The sequence below is a fragment of the Corvus hawaiiensis genome, chromosome 1, assembly GCF_020740725.1.
Source record: "Corvus hawaiiensis isolate bCorHaw1 chromosome 1, bCorHaw1.pri.cur, whole genome shotgun sequence".
NCBI lineage: Eukaryota > Metazoa > Chordata > Aves > Passeriformes > Corvidae > Corvus > Corvus hawaiiensis.
Genome location: NC_063213.1, coordinates 67312656 through 67334893, shown reverse-complemented (window position 1 = coordinate 67334893; position 22238 = coordinate 67312656). Strand labels below are relative to the sequence as shown.

General features: G+C 37.6%; 1 long non-coding RNA gene across 1 annotated transcript in view; it reads right to left on the bottom strand.

Annotated features, from left to right (window-relative positions):
- Positions 1-20372, bottom strand: part of LOC125328612 — a 32100-nt gene extending 11728 nt beyond the window's left edge. The window contains exon 1 of the long non-coding RNA XR_007204787.1: positions 20089-20372. This is a non-coding gene — a long non-coding RNA (uncharacterized LOC125328612). The remainder of the gene's footprint in view (positions 1-20088) is intronic.
- Positions 20373-22238: the final 1866 nt, after the last annotated feature.

The following is a 22238-nucleotide window of genomic DNA, read 5'->3' as shown; positions in this document are numbered from 1 at the left end:
ACTTGTGTACAATGTGTATATATTGTGTATATACAGTGTATCTATATATACACATATGGGCAAAATATAGCTCACATGCTCTTCTAAAGTCTTGTATCAGTGACAAGATCAAGCTCACACAGCAGCATACCACTCCTTCACTGTTAGGAGTGTCCCAGACCTCTTAATATCAAAAAATCGTGGTCATCGTATCGGCCCTGTTGTATTCGGACACCATAGGTTCACCGTTAGGACACCTGCTTCACAACTCACAGGTTAGAGCCTTCTGCACTTCAGTGATATGTAGTATAATCAATAAGGGTACTACTTCTTGTGTGGTCTTAGAGGCAGTTAAAAATATATAAAATAAATCCAAGTTGTTTTCATTCTGCAGCATTAGAGTTTCCATGTGTTATTTTAAATGTGAAATACAATTCTAACGATGATTTTAAAAAAGCAATTTGCAAATGTTTCATAGAATAATGAAAAATAAGGCTGAGAAGAAGTATCAAGAAGCAGAATCAAGTTTATCTGTATTAGTTTTGACAGATATTTGTCCAATATCCCAATGAAAACCTCGAACTGGAGATTCCACAATCACTCCAGGCAGTCTATTTTAAAGCTTAACTGTTCCTACTATTAGAAAGTTTTCACTGGTATCTAAATCTCACTTGCTGAAATATAAGTATCTCACTACTTTCCCTGCCAAAGTGCACAAGTAGAATGGATTATTCCCCTCCTCTTTGCAAAAGTATTTCTTTCTCCCTTAATGTATAAAATACTTTTTTTTTTTAAAAAAATAAATTCTAGGCACTTGATGTACATGTTCCTGTTGAAAATGTTTGCTACAAAAACTGCAGTGCATTTGGTTTAGCCATGTTATCCTAAACACTATGTGTCCTGTATATTTCCTGTGTTGTTGCTTTTCCCGCTCTCAGCGCAGACCGATCCACAGTCAGTTCCTGCAGTGGTTTTGCTCACAGTTCCTTTCTAAATTGCCATAATACCGTATTCCCAAGGCATCAATAAATCTGATGTATTTTGACTATTTATCTTGCAGGCAATAAATATCTGTTTACAAAGTGCGTTTCGTGAATTCGGTCAAATTGCATTTGGGCTGCCGCAATCTTGGAAAAAAAAAAAGAGGCGTTAAAGGTTTGATGCGAGAGAACATTGCATTTAACTTCAGGGGAGAGCTAAACTTGTGATTCTGTCATCAGAGGTGAAACAGCAGAGCCCTATTTCTTGCTAACGTTAAACCATTTATTCTTATTTACCTGTCATTTTTATTACAGGCATTCAGTCTGATGCTCATGACAAAAAAGTTCAGACATGCTTCAAAATGAATTTGTTGCATACCGAGTGTAGAAAACTATACTTTATGGATGGTAGCTGGAGGTGACTTGTGGTTTACCACTGATTATAAATTATTTAAAGGGAAATACATATAATTGACATTCAGAGCTGATAGCATCAATATTTACTGGAACATACTCTCATCTCTGTTTTTTTCTTCTGGCTATAAGCATGTGGATTAACCCAGGCATGTGGCACTGTGTGTCTTGATGTGCCCAACAGCTCTTCATTTACACTTGATCTGTCAAACTGCTATTTATGCAAATATTTTTAGAAACAGTGTTAAGTTATAATTGGGAGTACACATTTTATACTATTGAGACAGCACGATGAAAAATAAATTCTTGCTCTCTAGTAATGCAGTATTTCCTCTAAGGAAAAGGGTAGTTCCTTAAACCATTACTGTAAATAGGATTTACACAAGCGAATGACGCACATATTTATAAGTGCGTTCAGAAATTTATAAATTTCTGAACCTATATGTAGTCTCAGCATAAGTTCATCCCTCTCTTGCATTCATCTACAGTAGCAGACAACATTGGTATTCACAGCTATTCCTAAACCTCATCTGCTTTGATTCTTTTAAATCTACACCCTAAGATTTTTCTGGCAGATACCACATTACCTTTTATGCTGTCTGCCCATTCTCAGCTGAGCAAGTGCAGCAACTTGCTGTGGTGTACCTTGCCAAAGTATTGAAAAGAAAAGAAAAGTCAATATTTGCAATGTGGACTTGAGCTATGGCCCTTGTTCATGAGCTGGGTGACCACTGCAGAATGTTCCATCTTCCTGTATTCCCCTGTTTTTTCTGTGGTCATGAGAAGAGATTTTTGTGTTTGTTTGGTTTGTTTTGCACAGTACAAATTGCATTACTGACAAATGTCAGATCTCTACTTTCCCTTAGCCTTCATGGCAATAAGTGAATAAAAGCAAGTAATTTTACTGCATAGCAACAAAACGAGTGTCCAGTGGTCTTTTGAACACTGTGCTCCCACACAGCTCTGCCAACCATCAGAACGATGATGCTCAGCCACTAAGATCAAAGTGGAAAGATGGGCTTTAGACAGTTCCCAATGTCTCTGTTATCTCAGAAATAAAAGAAGAGTTGATATTTTCAGCTGGAAAAGTTTTTATATTTAGAAGTTTAAGGGAATGATATGTGATCAAAGACTGCGTAGCGTTGAAGTTACAGAAATTTGTGTTTAATAAGTAAATCAACATTCCTTCTGTTTAAACATGAAATCTGAACTACAAGCAGAAACTAAAGCAAAACTCTGAGAAGGTGCTGAATAGTTCATGTAGGGTGGTGCATGGTCCAGCCTGTGAACTTCTCTCCTGAGGCTATCTGAATTAGGCAAATGCTTCCTTCTCTGCTGGATGTTTCAGGTCCATGCTGCTGCCTGTATGCTGGCAAGATAAGACTAAGTGGGTCTGGAGGATGAGTGACACACCTCAGGTTACAAAACAGAATGGTAGTGTTGAGAAAAGTAGGATGCCAAACACGTACTTGAGATACTGCTTGACAAGTAATATCCTTAAGATTCCTCATTTCTGCCAGAAAACATGCATGATATTTTATCTGCAACCTGGTTGGTTTATATGTCTAGCTTATGACCTAACAAAACAAGAGAAACATTCAGTGTGTAGTCATCCTCTTGCTTACAGTGCTGATTTTAAGTACTTTAGGTTTTGGCATTCCAGTGTGACACACTTAGACATCATCTGGCCTTCATAACGTGATTATTTGGGTCACTGGAGAGGATTTTAATGAGCCACTGAGTGTCACTAGTCACTATGGAATGTTTTGAGAACATATGTGCAAGACAGGGATCTGGACAAATAATTTTGGAACAAATTACTTGTTACTTCTAAATCCACTTAAGTGTTGAAATGGAATAAGCAATTGTTAGGTTGGTTTCTGCATTTCTGGTGTTGACCTTGGGAAGTTTAACATGCAACTACATCTAAGCTGTAATAAATTAGTCTGTTCTATGTTTTCCAAGTTCCAGCACAATAATGGGATCCCATTATTTCAGAAGTTCTAATGCAACAGCAATAAAAAGTAATCAATAGCATAAGGGAATCTGCTAATTAAATAAAATATAGAACATCTGTGAAAATCCAGACAACTTTTTGGCCATATGTATTTTCAAAAACTGATTAGAACTTTTGGAGAAAATATGTGACAAAGGAAAAAAGGGAGGGAAATAGTTTACAGAAAAAGGTCATAGTACTGAGAGCTGTTCTGAGCCCTCTGATGAGTTAGGTTCAAAACATGACTGATGAGATATGGTATTCCCTAGTCAGGTACGCAGCAGTAACAGCCCACAGATCATCCTCTTGGGCATATTTTTGACAAAGTAAATGGACTCTTCTTAACAGTTGCTTCCAGTATTCAGAAATGAGATTTTGGCACTTTTCCCCCATCGTCAGACCTTCCTGCTTTGTAAGGTCTACATGCCTTCCCATGAGATGCAGACGTAACCAGATATCACTTGTATCATAGAGATATCAAGTACTATACCTTGCCCAGATTAACTGATATGTCACTGTCACTGAGAATGCTGTGATATATCATTCCAAGACAGGCATGTGCTACATGTGCTACATAGCATGAAATCCATGAAAACCTAGTGTTCAGTCAATAGAGTATCAATATTGCCTTGCCTCATGGTGTGCTTTTTTTTTTTTTTTTGAGTAAGAGAAAGAAGGGTGAAAGTAATACAAAATTTGAACAGTCTCCTGTTATTTGGGTGAAGGAGAAATAAGATACTGTCTGAGGGTCTCTGTAAGCTGCCTCTGCTTGGGGGCCTTTCACTGAGGGCATATTCAGGAGAAACTGCCTCATAAAACTCTTAAGCAAATCATAGCTATAAATCATAGGCAGCAAAACAATTTCCCCCAAGCCAATGGCAAATCGTTGCTATATCTTGAGTGTAAATTACTAACAATCAGCAACACACCTAGGAAATGGAGCAAGTCTACAGTATATTTACGATTTATCAGAGCTGAATATACTTTTGACAGAATTTAAGATCTCCAGGAAAACATAAAGAAATAGGTTTGTCCCTTAGGTTGTACTTACCTACTTTCCTGGGGTCCTTCCTGCTGGTGCAGGAGCTGGTCAGTGCTACCTTTTTTATTGCTCATTCCCAAGTCTGAGGCAGTTTGGTTTTTTTTTTTTTTTTCCTTTCATCAAGAGATATAGTCTGTTAGACAAGATAATTAAATGTGTATGGGCTAAATTCTGTTCTTATTTACAGAGTCTGCAGTAAATCTAAACTCACTCCAGTGACTGCAAGGGAGTCATTCTAGATTTATGTTATTATAAATGGGATCAGAATTTGACTTGTATAAATGAATATTAAAGAGGGAAAAGAACTGTTCATGTTCACACTGCTAGCCTCTGGCAAAGGCTAACTTAACTTCCTTAGCCTTCTTCAATGAACATGGAGAGGTTCAGTCACCACTGGTCTTTAGGAAGGATTGAACCTGATTTTAGAGCTTTCAGAGAACCAATCATAATTATTAATTTATAGTAGTATTAATTATAAACGTGTGTTACTGCCAGAAAAAGTCTAAAGTAATTCTGACTTCATCTCTGGTTGTGCATTCACCTTTGGTAAAACTAAAGATCACTTCTGTGCTTCAAACACCTTTTCTCTTTCTTAAATTATACTTTCCTTTCCTTTAATATTGTTGTGAGAGGTACGCTGACAACCAGGTGATGGAGGTACACCTTATTATGCAAGAAGTCTGTATTTTTTTACAAATTAGCTCAGTATGCTTCTCAAGGTTTCATGCCACTCTGTTGCCTTGGTGTCTTCATAAAAGTCCTGACTTAACTATTAAATATTAAGCTTTGATTAGATATACAACATGGCAGAAAGCTGAATTATTTCATACTTAATGTTATGTCTTTCCCATTTTTGTTTTCTTTCCTGTAGTGGAGAGCAAGAAATGAGTTTAACATGCATTTTTGGTAAATATTTTTCTGAAAAACAATCTTTTTTTTTTTAGGCTGTGGTAAATCTGTCTCCACTCAACTATAACCAGCAAAGGATTCATTTTGAGAACTGGGGATTGTGGTTCAAGACTTTTTTTTCTCCATCCTGTGATTGCAGGAACATAAATCAAAATCACTTCCCCCCACACACCTTTCCAGTAAACAAAACCTAGCCATTAGAAAGCAGGGAAGGCAGATTTATCTCAGCTAGCACTAAGTTTTGGAGAAAGATGGGTGTTTTTATAGAACTCAGACATAAGTGGCTTCATTATTTTTGAAGATTTTTTTTCTCCCCTGAAAAAGAAGGGATCCTGCAGTCAATACAGTCAGTGCCTTATTTGTTAGTTGTTATGTGCAGTTACTCCAAAGTCAAACATTCCACCTCTTTCGAATTTGTAAATATAAAATAAGAAAGTGAGTAGGTAATACTGGATATTTTTGTTTTTCTGTTTCCCATTTTTTTTCTCAGAAGACTGTAGTCTTCTTTTTTTGATAGTATGTGAAGATATAAATTAGGTGTCTTCCAAGTAAAATCATATTCTATACAGTGAATTGGTGGCTGATTTGTTCAGAGGAAGACCTGAGATGCTACGAAAGGATAAAGGAGTTTCAGGTGTCTGATTCTGGCATTGTTTCAGGTAGGTAGAGGTGAGGACTTACCTTTGTAAGTGGTACTTCCTCCCTTGGATGTTCATCCTGTGACGTCCCCACTGTGTGACTTGATGTAACCATGATCCTTGTCTAGCATTTGCCCACCTCTCAATTTTCTTCTTCAGCTATAGACTTTCACCATTTTACCATTTATGGTAGCTATAGACTTTTACCACTTAACTGTGAGTAGCCTAAAAATGAAATTATTTATCTAAAAATGTAAAAACTCCATTTCATCTTGAATAAAATGAACTTGTGTAAGTAGAAAGCAGATTAGCTTTTATTTATTTTTTTTTTAATGGAGAACAAGCATGGTTTCTGTCTTGGTTTTTCTCTCTTCAAATAGTTTGATCTGTGCATTTTTATCATGAAGTTTATGAGCATGACACAAGACAAACCATGAATAAAAACTATAGGCTGATAGAATAGCTTTCAAAATTAAATGTATTAATTTGTGGAGGAAAATGTCCCTATCACATTGAAAGTGTCCTTGCTCACAGTCAAACAGATACTCTGTCATATTTTTTCCAATAAGAGTAGGAAAGTAATCCCCTTTTTAAATTAAACCAATAACAGGAAGATTGGCACTTTGTTGAAAGCTGTTAGGTGATTTAGAATATAAATTCACCTATCCAAAAAAAAAACCTTATCAGGGTTCAAATTTCAATATTTATTCTACTTGTCATTATCTGTTAATATATTTCCTTATAGTGGCAGAACAATAAAGCCCTGATGTCCCGTAAGGCAGGAATGTAGCCAGTAGCCATCCTGTACCTTTAATGTACCGTGTGAACATTGGAGAAGGTTTTTGTATTTTTTTAAATTACGTAATAATTTCCTAGCAGAGTAACAGACAAGGTGTGGTATATCTTATGTATTTTATATGAGTGAATAAATCAAGTAAATGGCAGGGAGAAAAAGTCATCTCTCAGGTCCTACACACTCCAAAAATGTAACTTTTAATTCTTATCTTTACTTGATTCTTCACTGTCATTGGTAGCACTGTGATTTTCATCAACAAAAAGATGACACCAGATATATTTAATTCTGAGTTTGTTGACTTGAGTCAATCTGGTGCTATACTCAGATACCTCTGTGTAAGTTCTTTATTCATTTGGCTTTCAGTTTGATACACAGATTTTTTGTGTTTCACACATGTATCGTTGGAGTAGCAGGTTTATTTTAAAGCTCCTTTTATGTAAAGTGCAACTAAAATAGTTTTCTTCGGATAAAAACTTGGAGTTCTCTGAGTGTGATTCTCTGTCATCTCAGAGACCGTGAAATCAGTGCATCTTTGTGTGTCAGTCTTTGAGGATTTTTAAGTCTTGGATATTTCTCATACTTGATGTTGATTGAAATTCTTTTCACATAAACGTGGAACACCAGAAAATCTAAGTAGTGATGTACTAAACATTTGCATGACAGATTATATTTGCTGACACCAGAACATGTTTCAAAAAAGTAAATACTAAAATAATTTATAACTCCTCAGAAGTCCAGTTAGTTGCAAAACCCATTACACAGCTGGCTCAGTGATGCTATACTTGTTTCTTCATAGCTATCTTTGGTGCAATAACATTCAATTTGTTCCCTTTCCCTTCCTCCTCTCAGGTAACAAGGCTGCTCTCCTTGAAGATAGCAGGCCTAGGGGAGAGACGAGAGTTGCCTGTTGTAACTGTGGCTCAAGAGGCTCTCTCAACAAAACAGCATTTTGGAAGTTGCTTTCACAATGCAAACTATTCATTTGTAAAAAGTCAGACACAGGTTACAAAATAAAATTTCTGTACAGCCTCCCAGAAATTCCTCGGTATTTAAATCCTGAATATCTGTTGCTGAGATGAGAGCTTGGACAACTTCTTTCAGGTGCAAGAGCAGGGGCGGCAAGCGTTACTCTCAAAGGCATCATTATTTGAGGAAGTTGTTGGGAAGGACACACACTGACCTCTAACAAACATTTTACCATCAGAAGTTCGTATGTATTCCCTTGGATGATCAGAGCAGACAGAAGGAGTATTATGCTGAATCAAATGATTTGCGTTATCCATCCGCCCTAATATACTTCAAGGCTGTGGAGTCAGCAGGGCCATGTCTATGGACCTTACAAGTGTTTTTCTTCCTTCTTTTATATCAGATGCTTGTAATCAAGGATGAAAGGTGATGATTGCAGATGACAGTTTGAATTAGCAGCTTTTGGAAAGGAATCAAATACAAAGGCACCTCCCCCCTTTATCCCTACCCAATTCCATTTTAATTAACTTGGTTGTTCTTCCTTGGCTTTTTTGGTTGGCTTGGGTTCTTTTGTTCGTGGTTTATGGGCTAGTGTTTGTTTTCAGTGGTTTGTTGCCTTTTTTTTGGTGGTGGTGGTTTTTGTTGTTGTTATTTTGGGCTTTTTTGGTGAGCGTTATTTGGAGTTGCCAGTGGGGTTAATTCCTTGGCTGTTCTGTCAAATGCTAGCTTCTAGTACAGATATTTGTGTATATATGAACAACTGTTTTTTAATAACCTGCCAAGATGCTATAATCTTCCATTGCAATCCCTCGGGATTTAATTAGAATGGTTTTCCACAGCCTGACATGTTTATGGGGCATAGGTAAAGAGAGAGTTCATAAAGCTGTCAATTTTCTGAGAAATTAAAGAAAAATTGGGCTGCTTAGTGCCTTGGCAATTCCATGCTGCTGATAGTAGCATTGCAAGCAATGAAATCAAAGGCAATGTAACAAGATACTGATGCATTAGAGATGGGGAGGGTTTAAAATTATATACAAAGACATTTGTCAATTTGAATTTGAATGCATAAGAGGAGAAATATGGAAAACAAAATATGAACTCCAGTAACTGCTCAGGTTTAAACAGTGCAAAGCTGAACAATGGTAACTTCATTGCTTTAACAGTAGCTGTAACTTTACTGGGGCAAGTTGGAAGGGATGAAAACTGTGAAAGGAAGTAAGTCTGGACTATGAAAACACTTCCTAAAGATTTCTGTGTTCTTTGCTGACTGGAGCCTCAAGATGCTTGTTCATGTAACAAAAGGGTATGAGCAATTCTTAGAGGTACAGTTCACAGTATGTTCTCATAGCTGATGTTGTCCAGGTCTCTTTGAGACTCTGTTATGCACTGGCCATTGAAAACAATCCAACTTCCAAATTCTGTCCTTTTTAGTAACTTTTCAGTCAAGCTATTAGGGTGTATCTGCATCCAACCACCCTCTTTAATGTAAAATAGCAGCTATTCCTCCTTTGTCATGGCTCTCATGTATGATTGTTTGTTAAAAAGAAATTAGAGTTGTCATCTCTGCCTGTCCTGCAAATTTCCTGTAACTTCATGATGGAGTTAAATTGGTATTAAGAGCAGTGAACAAAGAGAGTTTGGAACATGGTTTCAGTAGCAGGGTGAGGTGCTGTTGAGGATGCTCTGTAGTTGAGTTGGCATTTAAACAGAATTTAATTGGGATAGCTCATGCCTGTGTTTAGTAACAAGCATGAACTTTTATAACACACTTTAATATAAGGTCAGATACCTGTACCATCTTTGTCATTCAATTGGAAGAGCTTTTGCCCAGTTCTGGGAATTATATTTTAGGAATAAATATGGACAGGCTGTGGGGTGTTCAAGAGAAGTCTAACAGGTAGTGCACAAAAAAAGAAAAGGATTGTGATGTAGAACTCACCAAGGAAAACCTTTTTAAAAAATGGAGTTTCTCTTGTTTTCCAGAAAAAAAGAAATTTGCAGAGACTCAAAGAAGTTTTCTGATGCATCAAGGACACATCTCCAGGACCAGCAAAGTCATGATAGGAAACAGTTTGTTCATTTATCAACAAAAATGACTGGTATTAGGAGGGACACTCTAGCTGTAACTAAGTTAATCCCTGGAATGGCAGGTTATGCAGTCTTTGCCAGTGGAGACTTTTAAGGAGGTTGGAAAAATTCTTGCTTGTATGTTCTACCTGCTCTAGTGCAAAACAAAGAACTGTTCTAGTTCTGATATTTTGCGTTGCACTTTTTGAGAACTGGAGAAGAGGGCATGTCCCAAACCAAAAAATTCTCATGGCTTCAGTTAATCAAGAGTCAGTGCATAGCAGTGACGGTGCTCTGCTACCACAGATGAGGCACTTGAAAATCCAGGTGTTACAAAAGAGGTGTTTAGGAACTGGTAAGGGAATTAAGTACGTTTGCTTTTCCCGGATCTCAGAGTACGTGTGAAGCTGCTCAGGTATAAGAAGTGCAAAGCTGAACAGTAGTTCTGTTCAGGGCATATGGACTAGGCTCCATATTTCTCCTCAAAATAAACAGAAGAGTGTGACATTTCAGACTGATGGTGTCTTGACCTACTGTTACCTTGTGTCCTCTCTCTTTATCTCTGTCCACACATTCATCTAGTACACCCTGGCAAGACAGCTGAGTGTCTTTCATGCCTGGAGTTTGTTCATACAATGCAATGCAGAAGGTAATGCAACGAGACCCTGCACTGGAGTCCCTAGGTGCCATTTCAGTAGCAATCACAATCAACGCAATCAGCATTTACTGTGGATTCATGTGTTTAATTTTACTATGCTATTTCTTAATCCACATAATTTCCTTTTTAATTTGTCTTACTCTGTCTATATTGCTTCCCCTTTAGCTCTCATTTAGTTTTCTTCATTAATACTCTTTTTTTTTTTTTTTTTATTTTCCTGCCTGCCCAATTCTCCTCTCTGTCCAGCTTTTTAAGTTGTAGTTGTTACTCCTACAAAATATATTGTAGGAGCCAGCAGATACAGAGTTTGTGTGATGTGCCTCTTATAACCATAAAACACCTTAGGGAGAATACTTTCTCAGCCCAAAATATTGTATTTTTCCTTCTTGCAAGATTATTTAACTTCCTGTCTTTTTCTCATTTCTTTTTAGGTTCCTACCACACTTACTAGGTTGGTGTGTTTTTTTCCAAGCAACTATAAAATAGAAGTCACCAAGCCACTGGATCTAGGGGTTTTTTTTATATATTTCTACATGTACATGATAAAAAAAGGGAAAATAAAAGTTTATGAGCAAAGAGACTGAAAAAGAAAGGAGTGGAAGTCAAGGAGAGTCTGTGCTATAGGTCAGCAAAGAACACAGAGACTGAGTGCAGATCAAAGAAAGTTAAAAATTATTTGACAGCATTTGATTTAGAACAGCCATGCTGAGAAGTCTCCTGTAATAATTTATCCTACCTTTCACTCGTAGATTGCTGAGCTGTCTTGAAAGAATTCAGAGACTGTGGAATGCAGCCTCTCTTTTCATTTATGATACGAGAAGATGGGATGCAATGTTATGTGTCAATGTGAGATCAAGATGTCACCCTCTATCAGGACGGCTCTCAATGATTTTCTACAAAAGGCTGTGAATGGAATATTCATGGGAAAGAAGGAGTTTATCCTATGCTTTATGAGGCTGATTGAAGAAAGCTTAGAATAAAATGTCAATGAGTAGAATTGTGCCTTCTCCTGAGATTATTTCATTTTGTAGAAACTCTCTCACATTATGAGTGCTTCTGCTGTGGTGGGGAGGTACCATAAAAATGGAATGCAATAGGCTGTGCTTAAGATTAGTGTGATTCAGGATCTGGTGTTTTCTGTGTCTTAGAGATTTGCTTCTCATCTCAAGTGTATGTTAGAACTGTGACTTTCCACTGAGTACAGTCCTGTTCCTCCTGAACTCGGCTGCATAATTCATTGCAGAGGCAAAGAATATAAATCACAAATGAATACATAGAGGAAGACAAGCTAAAATGGAACTCATCAAGGTTGAACTGTACTGTCTCAGCTACAGAAATGTTTTAGGAAAATTTTACTAGCATCCTAAAAAATTCTTATGGGGCTTCTGGTATTAGTTATGCAGGAGTGCCTTGACATCTGTAGCATCTGCTGCAGTGCAGTGTCCCTACTGGTGCTACACCTGCTGAATTCATGTGTCCGACCATATCCTCTAAACCCATGAGACTGGTTTAAAATTGAGAAAAGTTCACTCAGTGCTCTTAGGTTTGGGGTTTTAGAATTACACCCAATAGTACATGTCTATGAGGCAAAGCAATATAAAGGTGTGTCATCAAAAAGAGTAAAGTAGAATGCCCAAATGTGCTGGAGCTGTTCATACTCTCACCAGTCTTGATGGTGGCCACCTGCCAAACAACAGTAACTATACAGGGAGTGAACTGGGGAGTGTAGTTTGCTTGCAGTAAATGCCTAATGATAATAAATGCTCTGTTCTGTGACAACTCCATTTTTGTTTAGATAACAGTCAGTGCTGCTGTTTTCACTGATGGACGTGGCCTGATTGGCAGTGGAACATGATTCAAGTATAGAAGGTTTCTGCTGTTTATCACAGGAAATCATAAAAATATGTCACACCAGACCTTTAACATTTTTCTTCTATTTCTATAATGCTCCTTTATAAGGAAAATGACCTGTAGGAATTTAATTCATGAGCACAAATTAGATGCCAATAATAAGTTTTAAGGGATGTAATTTAGTTTTTAGCTAGAACTCACAGAAGCTTCATCTAGAAAAAACCCCTGCATTTAAAACAATCAAAATGATCCTGGGTACTCATGCCTGACCAATACATTTCTTCTGGGAGAAGGAAGTCTGAGTTAGAAGTTTTCAGAAAAGGTTGATTAACAGCAACTTCTGGTCTTACATTTTATTCAGTGTAGATGGTGTTTAGAGCATCTTCAAGAAGATAAGGTATGAAAGCAACTTTTGAGCACACTTATTTTGTCATAACAATGTGCTTGCACTTCTTTTCTACTACATTGTATAAGGAGAAAAAATTACAGTAAGAACCAAGACAAGATGTGTTTTTCTGGAATTGTGCTGCTATTTCATGACTAGATAACCACTGTCTATATAAGAGGGTCGTTGGACAGTGAGCTCAAATGTACAGGTCTGCATCATCCACATCTATTTTTATTCAGATGTATCTGATCCTCAGTCTCTGTTTTGCCTTTAAACTTTTCCAATACTTATTCCATTCCATTTCAAGACTATATGTAATTTATTATTACCACACACCACTTCTAAACCTGTCTTGCTTTCTATTAGAGTGTTTTGTCTATTTGCTGCCTACCACATCCTGTGTCTTATTTTTGGGGCTTCCTTCCTCTCTTGCAAGTGCCCATCTGTGTGCAGTGGTTTCAATGACCTCCAACTTTAAAGCTTTACTAAATTTTGTGAAGTTTAAGCAGTACATATGTCTGAGCTGCTCACTCTTTTACTATACATATGATGCAATCCCACTTACTCTAATTGGGTGTCTACTTCACAGGTGAGTTTAATTTCTTACTGCAACAAGAAATCTGGAATGATTGAGTGGCCTATGACCGGTCATTGCGGTTCTCACTAAGGCCAGCTGATAAAGAAATTTATCAGGGGAACCAGAAATAAGGGTCTAAACTATGTGGTCTTAATCATTCTTTGGAGGGAGTGGCACTCTTTAATGATGTCAGACAATGAAAACTGAGATTCCTGTCAGGAAAATGAAGAAACTAAGACTTATTTTTTTCATCTAAGAGCTAAAAATTTCAGTGGGACTTAACAAAGTATGTTAGTTTAAGCAGAGACACAAGATTTTCAATAGGTTTGTGCAAGCCGGTCTGAGCAATCCTCACTTTTGTTTCTTTGAATTAAGACTACTTTGATTAAAATGCTCATATTAAATTCAACACCCCACTGAATTTTTTCCTTGCTTTGTGGAAAAGTCTTTTGAGGCTTTTAATATCCAATGTTGCTACTATTTCTATTTGAAATCAGAGTATATGTAAAGTGTGTTTTTCCAAGATTATTAGAGTAAATGCAGTAACTGCAGCACTAGATCAAAGGATTCACCAGTTACGATGCAGATTTTACCATCCTTGTTTTAAATGTGACTTCAAATGCAATATCTATCACTAATGTTTGTGGCTTTTTGTTTTCTAAGTTGTGATCTTGAAAGATCTATTTAGCATGTAATTATTAACAGTTTGCATTAAGGTTTGTAACATGGAAACAAGGCCTTGCTTTAGCCTGTTAATGCGGGGTTCGCTTCAGTTCACTGACTTCTGTAGACCTGGTGTGAGATGATATTCCTTTGGCCACCTTTAGTTGTGCAGTGAAAAATGTAGATGCATCTTCCCTTTATTTGAAGATACATTTGAACAGCACTTCAGGGAAGTTGTTCAAGCTCTTTACGGATATATGTAAATTAGCCTTGTGATTATTTTGGTGTGGGTTCAGTCCATGCAGTAATGACAGAGTCCCATGTTTTAGTGCAATTTTCCAAATACTACATTTTGAGGTGTGACTTATGACCCCTGGTTTATGTATTTTTTTTTCTCACAGATTCTGTGTCTATTTCACAGACAGCTAGTGAAGTGGGAATTCCAGTTTCCCAGATAACCAGAAAACTTAGAATCATAGAATCACAGAGTGTTTTGGGTTGGAAGGGACCTTAAAGATCATCTAGTTACAACCCCCCTGCCATGACTTTCTACTAGACCCAGTTGCTCAGAGCCCTGTTCAGCCCGCCTTGAAGGGCCCTGAAATTTTATTTGGATATGTCCATATCTGTATTAAGACGCCTGTGCCTAAAGCCATAATGAAGTTATCCTCTTGAATGATGCATACAATTAACTCCCTATAACCTGTATTACTTGTCCTTCTAGAACTGCTGCAACTACAAGTGGATGCCTGTGTCATCTGCATTATATGAGGTGAGATCTGCTGTGCTTTTGAGAGAGTATTTTCCTAATGGAAGGATTTTAATTTACTGGTGGTATTATTTATTATTTTTGGTTTCATTTTTCCAAGCCGTGGTTACCTTGACTTTCCTAATCAGTGTTTCTCTAGTGTTCCCTCCCCCACACATCTGGTGGTGATCTAACTGAAGTGATCTGCAAGTGTGTTTTTTTGTGTCAGACACTACTTGCAAAGTCCAGTAGACATGAAATCCAGAAGTCTGCTGGAGTCACTGTTACTGTGATGTGCTGCCTTGCACAGAATGTTGGCCTGTTGGTCTGTTTCCATAAATCCCATAAATTAGAAGGAGAAGATGAAGAAGAAGTAAGAAAGAGAAAATGAAGATCATAGCCCCAGTGGCAGTACATGAGTGACCCATAGGAAGCCAGCCCTTTCTTTCACATTTTTCAACTGGAGACTGAATATTGGGACTTCATGCATCATGGATGCTCACCTCTACTGTGCACCTACCAATTCCATCACTGTTTGAATCATTTTTGTCACAAACACTTTCTAATAATGTAACTGCTTCCAGCAAGCTACAAATTACCTTAACACTGCTTTGGCTTGCACTGTGATTGTGGAACCTGTGGAATCTCAGGTTCTAACCCTGCACGTGTACTCCTAAAGTTGTCTTTTGGTAGTTTTAGACCAATACATCTGTCAGTCTCAAATGCAAAATATGGGCATTTTCCATGTCATTTTTTCCTCAGGGTCACCTGCACAATACATGGTTCACACATTCAGCACTTTTAGGGAAAAGCTGGAGGCTAAGAAATCCCAGAAATGAGAGAATTGCTGTCTTCCTAAAAATTGGATCATATTTCCTGTGCAGAAGGTTGTACGAGCCGTGCTCAGTGTAAGCATTTGAAGAAGAAATTGAGATAATTGTGTGACTTTAAAATGTACTGTTCAGGTACATGCATCAGGGTAGTGTCATTTCACCTGCTGTACATACATGTAGCTACCAGTGGCTCAAATGAGTGAGATCGATTTTATGCTCGACGCTTGACTGTGGCTGGAATGGTGGAGGCATGTCACAACCACAACAGGCCACAGGACTCTCAGATGAGGAAAGGATTTTAAGATCTAAAGCTGAAGGTTAGGTGTATTTGTGAAGGGGAATGCAATCAAAGGATACATTTTTTTCAGTGCATCAGAGGAAGGGGCTCTAAACACCCTCTCCCGAGGAATTCAGCTGCATATCAGTGAAGGTAAAGTGGATGTAAGAAAAATGCCATGTGTATGGAGAGCATTAGGAAAGGTCATATATTTCAAGAAAGAATATTGTTTACAAGGAATGTTAATAGGTTTCAAGGGAAATGTTAATTTTTTTTCCTGGCTGAAATAGCTACTGTAAGTTTTTAATGGTTAATCATTCATTCTTGAATTTTTATATTAAGCATTTCATATTACTTTATTGACTTAACTTTTATGCTCTTCTTCATTTTGACAGTAAAGAATGACCAGGCAATACTCTTTGAAAATTGGAGACCATTTGCAGCTGCTCTCTGCTGAGGAAAGTGAATAATAGGGTGCCCTCAAGGAATTTCAAAGGTATCACTCAACAGAAACTTTTGTGTCTGAAGAAAACTAGATCATTTTATCATGGTAGGCATACTGATATGTTTGCTTTAATAAAATGCCATATTTCTGCCTTTAATCTCTTGTCAACCAGCTATTAAAACCCCAAAGTGTATGCGTGCAGCACATGTAAACACTTGTAGTTTCAAGTTTGTCACACAACATGCAAACAAAGCCTGTAATTTTTGTTTAGTGAACAATCTGTAAGAAACTTACTGAGTAATGGCAATAAGGCTCTTTTTCTCGCCCCTTCTTCAAGCCAACAAATCAATTTGGTTTAATTCAATAATCCATGCAATTTTTTAAAAGCATTGTCTAAATCCTACAGAGCTCTCCAAAGTGGTCAGATGACGAAATAATGACAACTGTTTTCCATGCAAAGAGTGAGGAGCACCTGAAATAATAAGCAGTGTTGGAAGATGATTACTTATGAGAACTGACATTATGTGCCTCGAGCCCCTGGAATTTTGCACCTGCACTGAACAGTTCCCCTTGTCTTTCAGCATGGCAATTCTGTGCTGTTAACTCACTCATCATTTCTTGCCTGTTAAGGCAATGTTTGAATCGGTGCCCACAGTAATAGAAGCTTGCTTTGGAAGTAAAAGACTTTGTTTGTGACCCAGGTCTTGTGGTCCTTACATCATGCTAGTTCAGAAATTCCCGAATTTCTGAATCCTCAATGTTTTTGTGGATAAGGATACCTTAATGAATTTGGGAATTGTTTCAAATAATAGTAGAAGACTAAAAGATAATATTTTCTGAACAATAGCCAATAAATATTTTCTTAATAACAGTTATGCTGTTTATGAAATAGATAAAAAAATAATTACCTAAACAGATATCCACGTCTTTTCTGCCAATCGCTGTGTGCTCAGGTATTTCAGAGGATGGTATACATGAAAGAAGCCTGTTTGTTCATAAAACACTGTCCCAAAAATGCAATGATAAAGATGGAAAACTATCCATTTAGGATTGTCAGCAGTCATATATCACATCAGTGAACCCCAAGTATTGGGAAGGGTTGGTGGTAGAGAGGGAAGAATAAAACTTCTCATGCTGCAGCTGCACATGCTCATGTCTGCAGAACAGACTCCAGCACCTGTGTGTGAACAAACTGGGAGTGAAGATTGAATTTCCCTGAGCCTGGTGGAAAGGGAGTCACAGTTACCCTAAGCCAGTAGCTACACTGTCAACTGCCTCTTTGTACCCATCCTTTTCCCCATTACATTGACTCTTGTCAGTGTTTCTTTCAATGGAATAGTGTTAAACTTCCTTATTTCTACTCCTGGGGAAGTTTTTCAGTACCACTACTAAGTTCTGTGCCCTTTCTTTAACTGCTATGTTTTATTTAAGATGGAGTTTATCATAATGAAGTTACTGTTAGAAGCAAAGAAATGTAATAATTTTCAAAAGTTACTATTTCATTGTTGATATTCCATAAATGGAACCTGTAGTAAGTTTTCATGTAGCCAGGTGGTCAAGATTAAGATGCCTTCACACAGCTGGGCAAATTGTTTTCCTTTTATTGTTGCAGTGTTCTAGGTTTCTTTTATTTTTCAATGCAGTAGTTACTTTTGCATGTGCGAAACAAAGAATTTTTTCCTTTCCAAAGAAATTAATATTCCTTTTCTGTGTTGAATTTCAAATACACGGTGCCCTAGAGTTTTTGGGTCCTTTTAAATCCCCTAATAATCTTCTTTAGCTTTGGCTAGCTAATATAATTTAGTACATTTTCCCACCTCTCTGTTACCTTACTCGCTTCTGTAATGTATTTTCTTTGTTTATTTTGTTGGACCCATGTTCTGTTTCTTCCTAAACTGGAAACTGGTAACTAATCTCTAAATCACAGGAAGATGTTCCTGTAATCTATTACTTTGTTTACATCTTGAGTTTAGCTGGAACTTTTTCTTTAGGTGTGAAGCTTCTTCAAATATTTTTTTTTTTAATGAAAAAAAAATAAATTTGACCCTGCTGACCAATCCTAATGCATTGACAACTCAGAGGCTTACATCATAGAATTTATGCTCAACTCCCTGTTTCATAGATCTTCCTTGGATTTTTGTGTCAGCCTGTTAACTGAGTTATTCTCATGTCCAGGATTGCCACCAGCACTTTTGCATTCACATTTCATATAAAGAAAATTTGATAAAATGATTAGTATGAGTTAACCATTGCCCAGTAAGGACTAATTAGTTATTGAACAGGTCGATACTGTTCTATGTACCGTGTATAATCATAGCTTGATACCATGTGAGTACATTCACATGATTTCCTACTTACTGTCTATTATTGTTGCTTATTTTTACTACGCTACCTGCTAAGTATTTTTTAATCTTTTCTAAGATATTAGTATCCTCTACCACATTTTTGCTAGTAACTTGGACAATTGTAAGTCACTTAAGAGCCTTTGCTTTGATTTAGAGCTGGGTGTGTGAACATCTTGAGACCACCTAATCCTGAAGTGGGAATCTCTCTCTCAACTTTAGGTTCAATGTTGGCTGTTTCTGACTTATGTTCTAAATGATTTGCCCCCTCACCCCACTGTTGTTTCCTGTTGTGACATAATCTTTGACAACTTTTCCATATAGATAAATTGTGGGTCACCCACTTTCTAGTGACGTGTCTGTGGGGGACTTGGCTCTTGTACTCTAGTACATCTTTTTAGTCCCTGATTCCTGTGGTCTCCATCATTAAATGTTTTTGCCTGAATCTGCAGGCCTCTGATGGGAATTTTATCAAGGCTGTGTCTGTAAGTCTTGCAGTGTACTTTGGCTACCATGTGAAGTTATAGGATTTTTCTTTTCTTTCCACTAAGATGTTTGCTGGAAAAGGCTTATTTGTAGTAATAGAAGGCTCTTGCAGTCTCAAAACAAAAAAATACTACTATTAAATGTTGGAACAAATAGGCTGTTTTAGCAAAGTGTCCTTTTGCTTTCTTGTGTTATCTTATGTTCAGTATTTATGGCTAAATCTCAGTCAGTAGGCCTGGTGGTGTTTCTGGGTCCTGAGACGTGTGTTTCAGACAATGTTCCATAACTTCTCAAAGTGCAAATATGATTCAGTATGCAGTTCTTATGTTTCTTTCACTGATATGCCATGGGTGGGGATAGATGGAGCTACTGCTTAACACTGAAAAGTGAAAAAGGGAAGCTGTGGTATACAATTATGAATTAATTAGGAAAATATTATTCATAATTGAAACACAAATGCAGTCTGTTACAACCATTAAATTTCTGTATTGAATTTATTGCTGACAATTTGCTTTGCATAGTCTGGATTTAATACTTACAAAATATGATTGCAGGCAGAAACTGCACTTCTTTTCTGCATTTTGTAATGGGATTTTTTGTCAATTCATTTGAGTGTGACAGGAGGTCTGACACACTACTGATGAACTATAGCAGTTGTCATGAAAGAGTGCAGGATGCTGCCTATAAAAACTGATTTTGAAACCCATGAACATAATTCTTCAACATTCTAAAAACATGCATCAAGTATGTCTTGCATTACATATTCTTTGCTGCATAGAGTCAGACAACAAGCAGGCAGGCAATAATTAGGATGGAGCTACAACAGAAATTAGTTTCATAGATAGGCTTAGACTTTTTTTTATATTACAAAAAGTAAATTGTTTAAAGCTTTCTTGTGTGCACATGTCTGGTTTAGAGTAGAGTACCTGAGCCCAGCTCTGGCAAAATAGAAAACGGAAACGTGGCTTTGCAGGAAGTTCTGGCCATGATAACACTTTGCATTTTGCAAAGTACTTTGAGCAGCTCTACTCACCTCAGGCATTTCCCCTGTGATGCTTTACAACTGGTGCAACTCTGTGCAGAGGTGCTGGCAAGGTCAGTGGTGCTTCGCCTCCCTCTGACCACTGGCTGCCATTCCTGGAGGAGATTTGTTAGCAGTAATTTGGGTCTTGGTCTTCACTGCAGTCCTTCATAGTATTCAGGGATGTGCAATATCATCTTCCTTACATGTGGTTGTCTTTGGGATGTTAAACTAGACAGGCATCGTGCACAGTTCCTGGGATGTGTGACAGGACAGTCTCCTATTTCTGCACAAGAGAACTCTTGTTATAAAAGAGTACCAACAGTACTAGAGTTGTGTGGGAGTCTTTTTGTTTGAGTGAGTTCTTTTTTATCGCAATCTTTGGCAGTGCAAACGTTGTTATTTTCTCAAGAGATGCTCTCCCACTGAAAAAAGCACATTTTGTGGCCTTTGCTTACTCCGGGTCACCTCAACAGGACAGGCAAAATATTTATGCAAATAAAAATGCAGAGAGTGTTCTGTGTTAATCTGTATGGCACACTGGAATAACAGGATCAGCTCCTCAGTCTGCCATCATCTTTTCATGCATATTTAGGCAAAATGCATGTCTGCTTTCTCTACAATCTGTAAACACTTTAGGACAAATCTTTATCTGCAGGACAAAGTGGGATGAAACACAGATTTTAGCTTTGTCCTCTGGAAACTATTTTCAAAATGGCTTTGTGGCATCTCTCTAGACCCACATTTCAGTGCCAAGAGTCAAAGATAAAAATGAATGTTGTGGTCTCATTTTAGTCCTGTTTCTATCCAGGCTTATCTAACACATGCCTGTATTTGGAAAGCAAGGACTTCTGTGGTCATAATAGAACTGGAGTGTTTTTGGGAGGTATGTAGGGAATTACAAAAGCTAAACCTATTATTTTCCGCTTGCTCAAACTGAAAATGTAAATATAAAAGACTCAAACTACTTCTGAGGCATCGTGGTCATGCTTCTTCATGGAGAATAAAAGATGTCCTTCAATCTGATTAGATAAGGTAGTTTTTGTTCCTCCTTCTTTACGAAATAGTAGTGAAATGCAGGAGTCCAGGAAGGAACTAAAATCTCAGGGTGGTAGAAGATGCACAATCTGGAATTAAGTTGGGGTTTGTATATGCCAGGTCCCTACAAGCCTGGTGCTCATGGGGCAACAACAAAGCTGTGTTGTTTAGCAGCAAAAGCAGCAATCATGGCAAATCAACTGTATAAGCACTGTTTCACCCAGCAGTAGGGTTTCCATTTTCCCCTAGATATAGGATGAAATAGTTCAGAGACCTCCTTCTGTAAATATCTTTCTGGTATTCCTGCAGAGCAGAGATTTAACATGCAGGGTGAACTAGAGCAGAGAGACAGAGCTGTGTGTCTTCAATGCACTGAAACTCCTGAGTGCACGTGCAATCAGAAGGAGTCCTCAATACCCTGGTCTTCCTGTTCTGCTCAGAACTGTTTTTACAGGATCACCTGGCAGCTGCCACTGAAGAGTAAAGAAATTCTGTCTGATGTTGGTGGTGTGCATTTCAAGTAACCGAGCATAAATTCTCATGAAGTATTTTAGACAGAATATGGCTTTGGGAATCTCTAAAGGAAAAACCAAAGCATGGGAGGCTTCAGTCTGATGTGAAGTGTTGCTGAGTGTTCTGATATGCTCAATGCTTTCACAGATTTTAGAAATCAAAAGCCACAAAAAACCTGCACTCTCAGAATGAAATTCTAAGTATGGTAGATGCAAGATGGCTTTGATAGGATCTACCTCCAACTCCTGTTTCACTTAGGCTTTTTGTTTGCAGAGACTGGCAGGATGAGACGACAGTTTTTTCTGATGCCCCTGTTAATACTTTTCACTAACAAGGAAAGGGGAAGGGAATAATTCTCTGCAATAATATTGACTTCTTATGTGATCTTAGGTAAGTCACTGGCCTATTGTGTGCTCAGCTTCCTCAAGAAGAGAACAGTACTATTTCTGTGGCTTGCACAGGTGTTATGACTGTTGCTGTGAATAAAGGATGTGTTGTTTTTCATGGGTTGAACCAGCACAGAATGTTTTCAGTTCTCACTAAAAAAAAAAAAAATTAAAAGGAAGAATGTGTCCAATCAGTCACTGTGCTTTGGCCAGCATATATTGAAT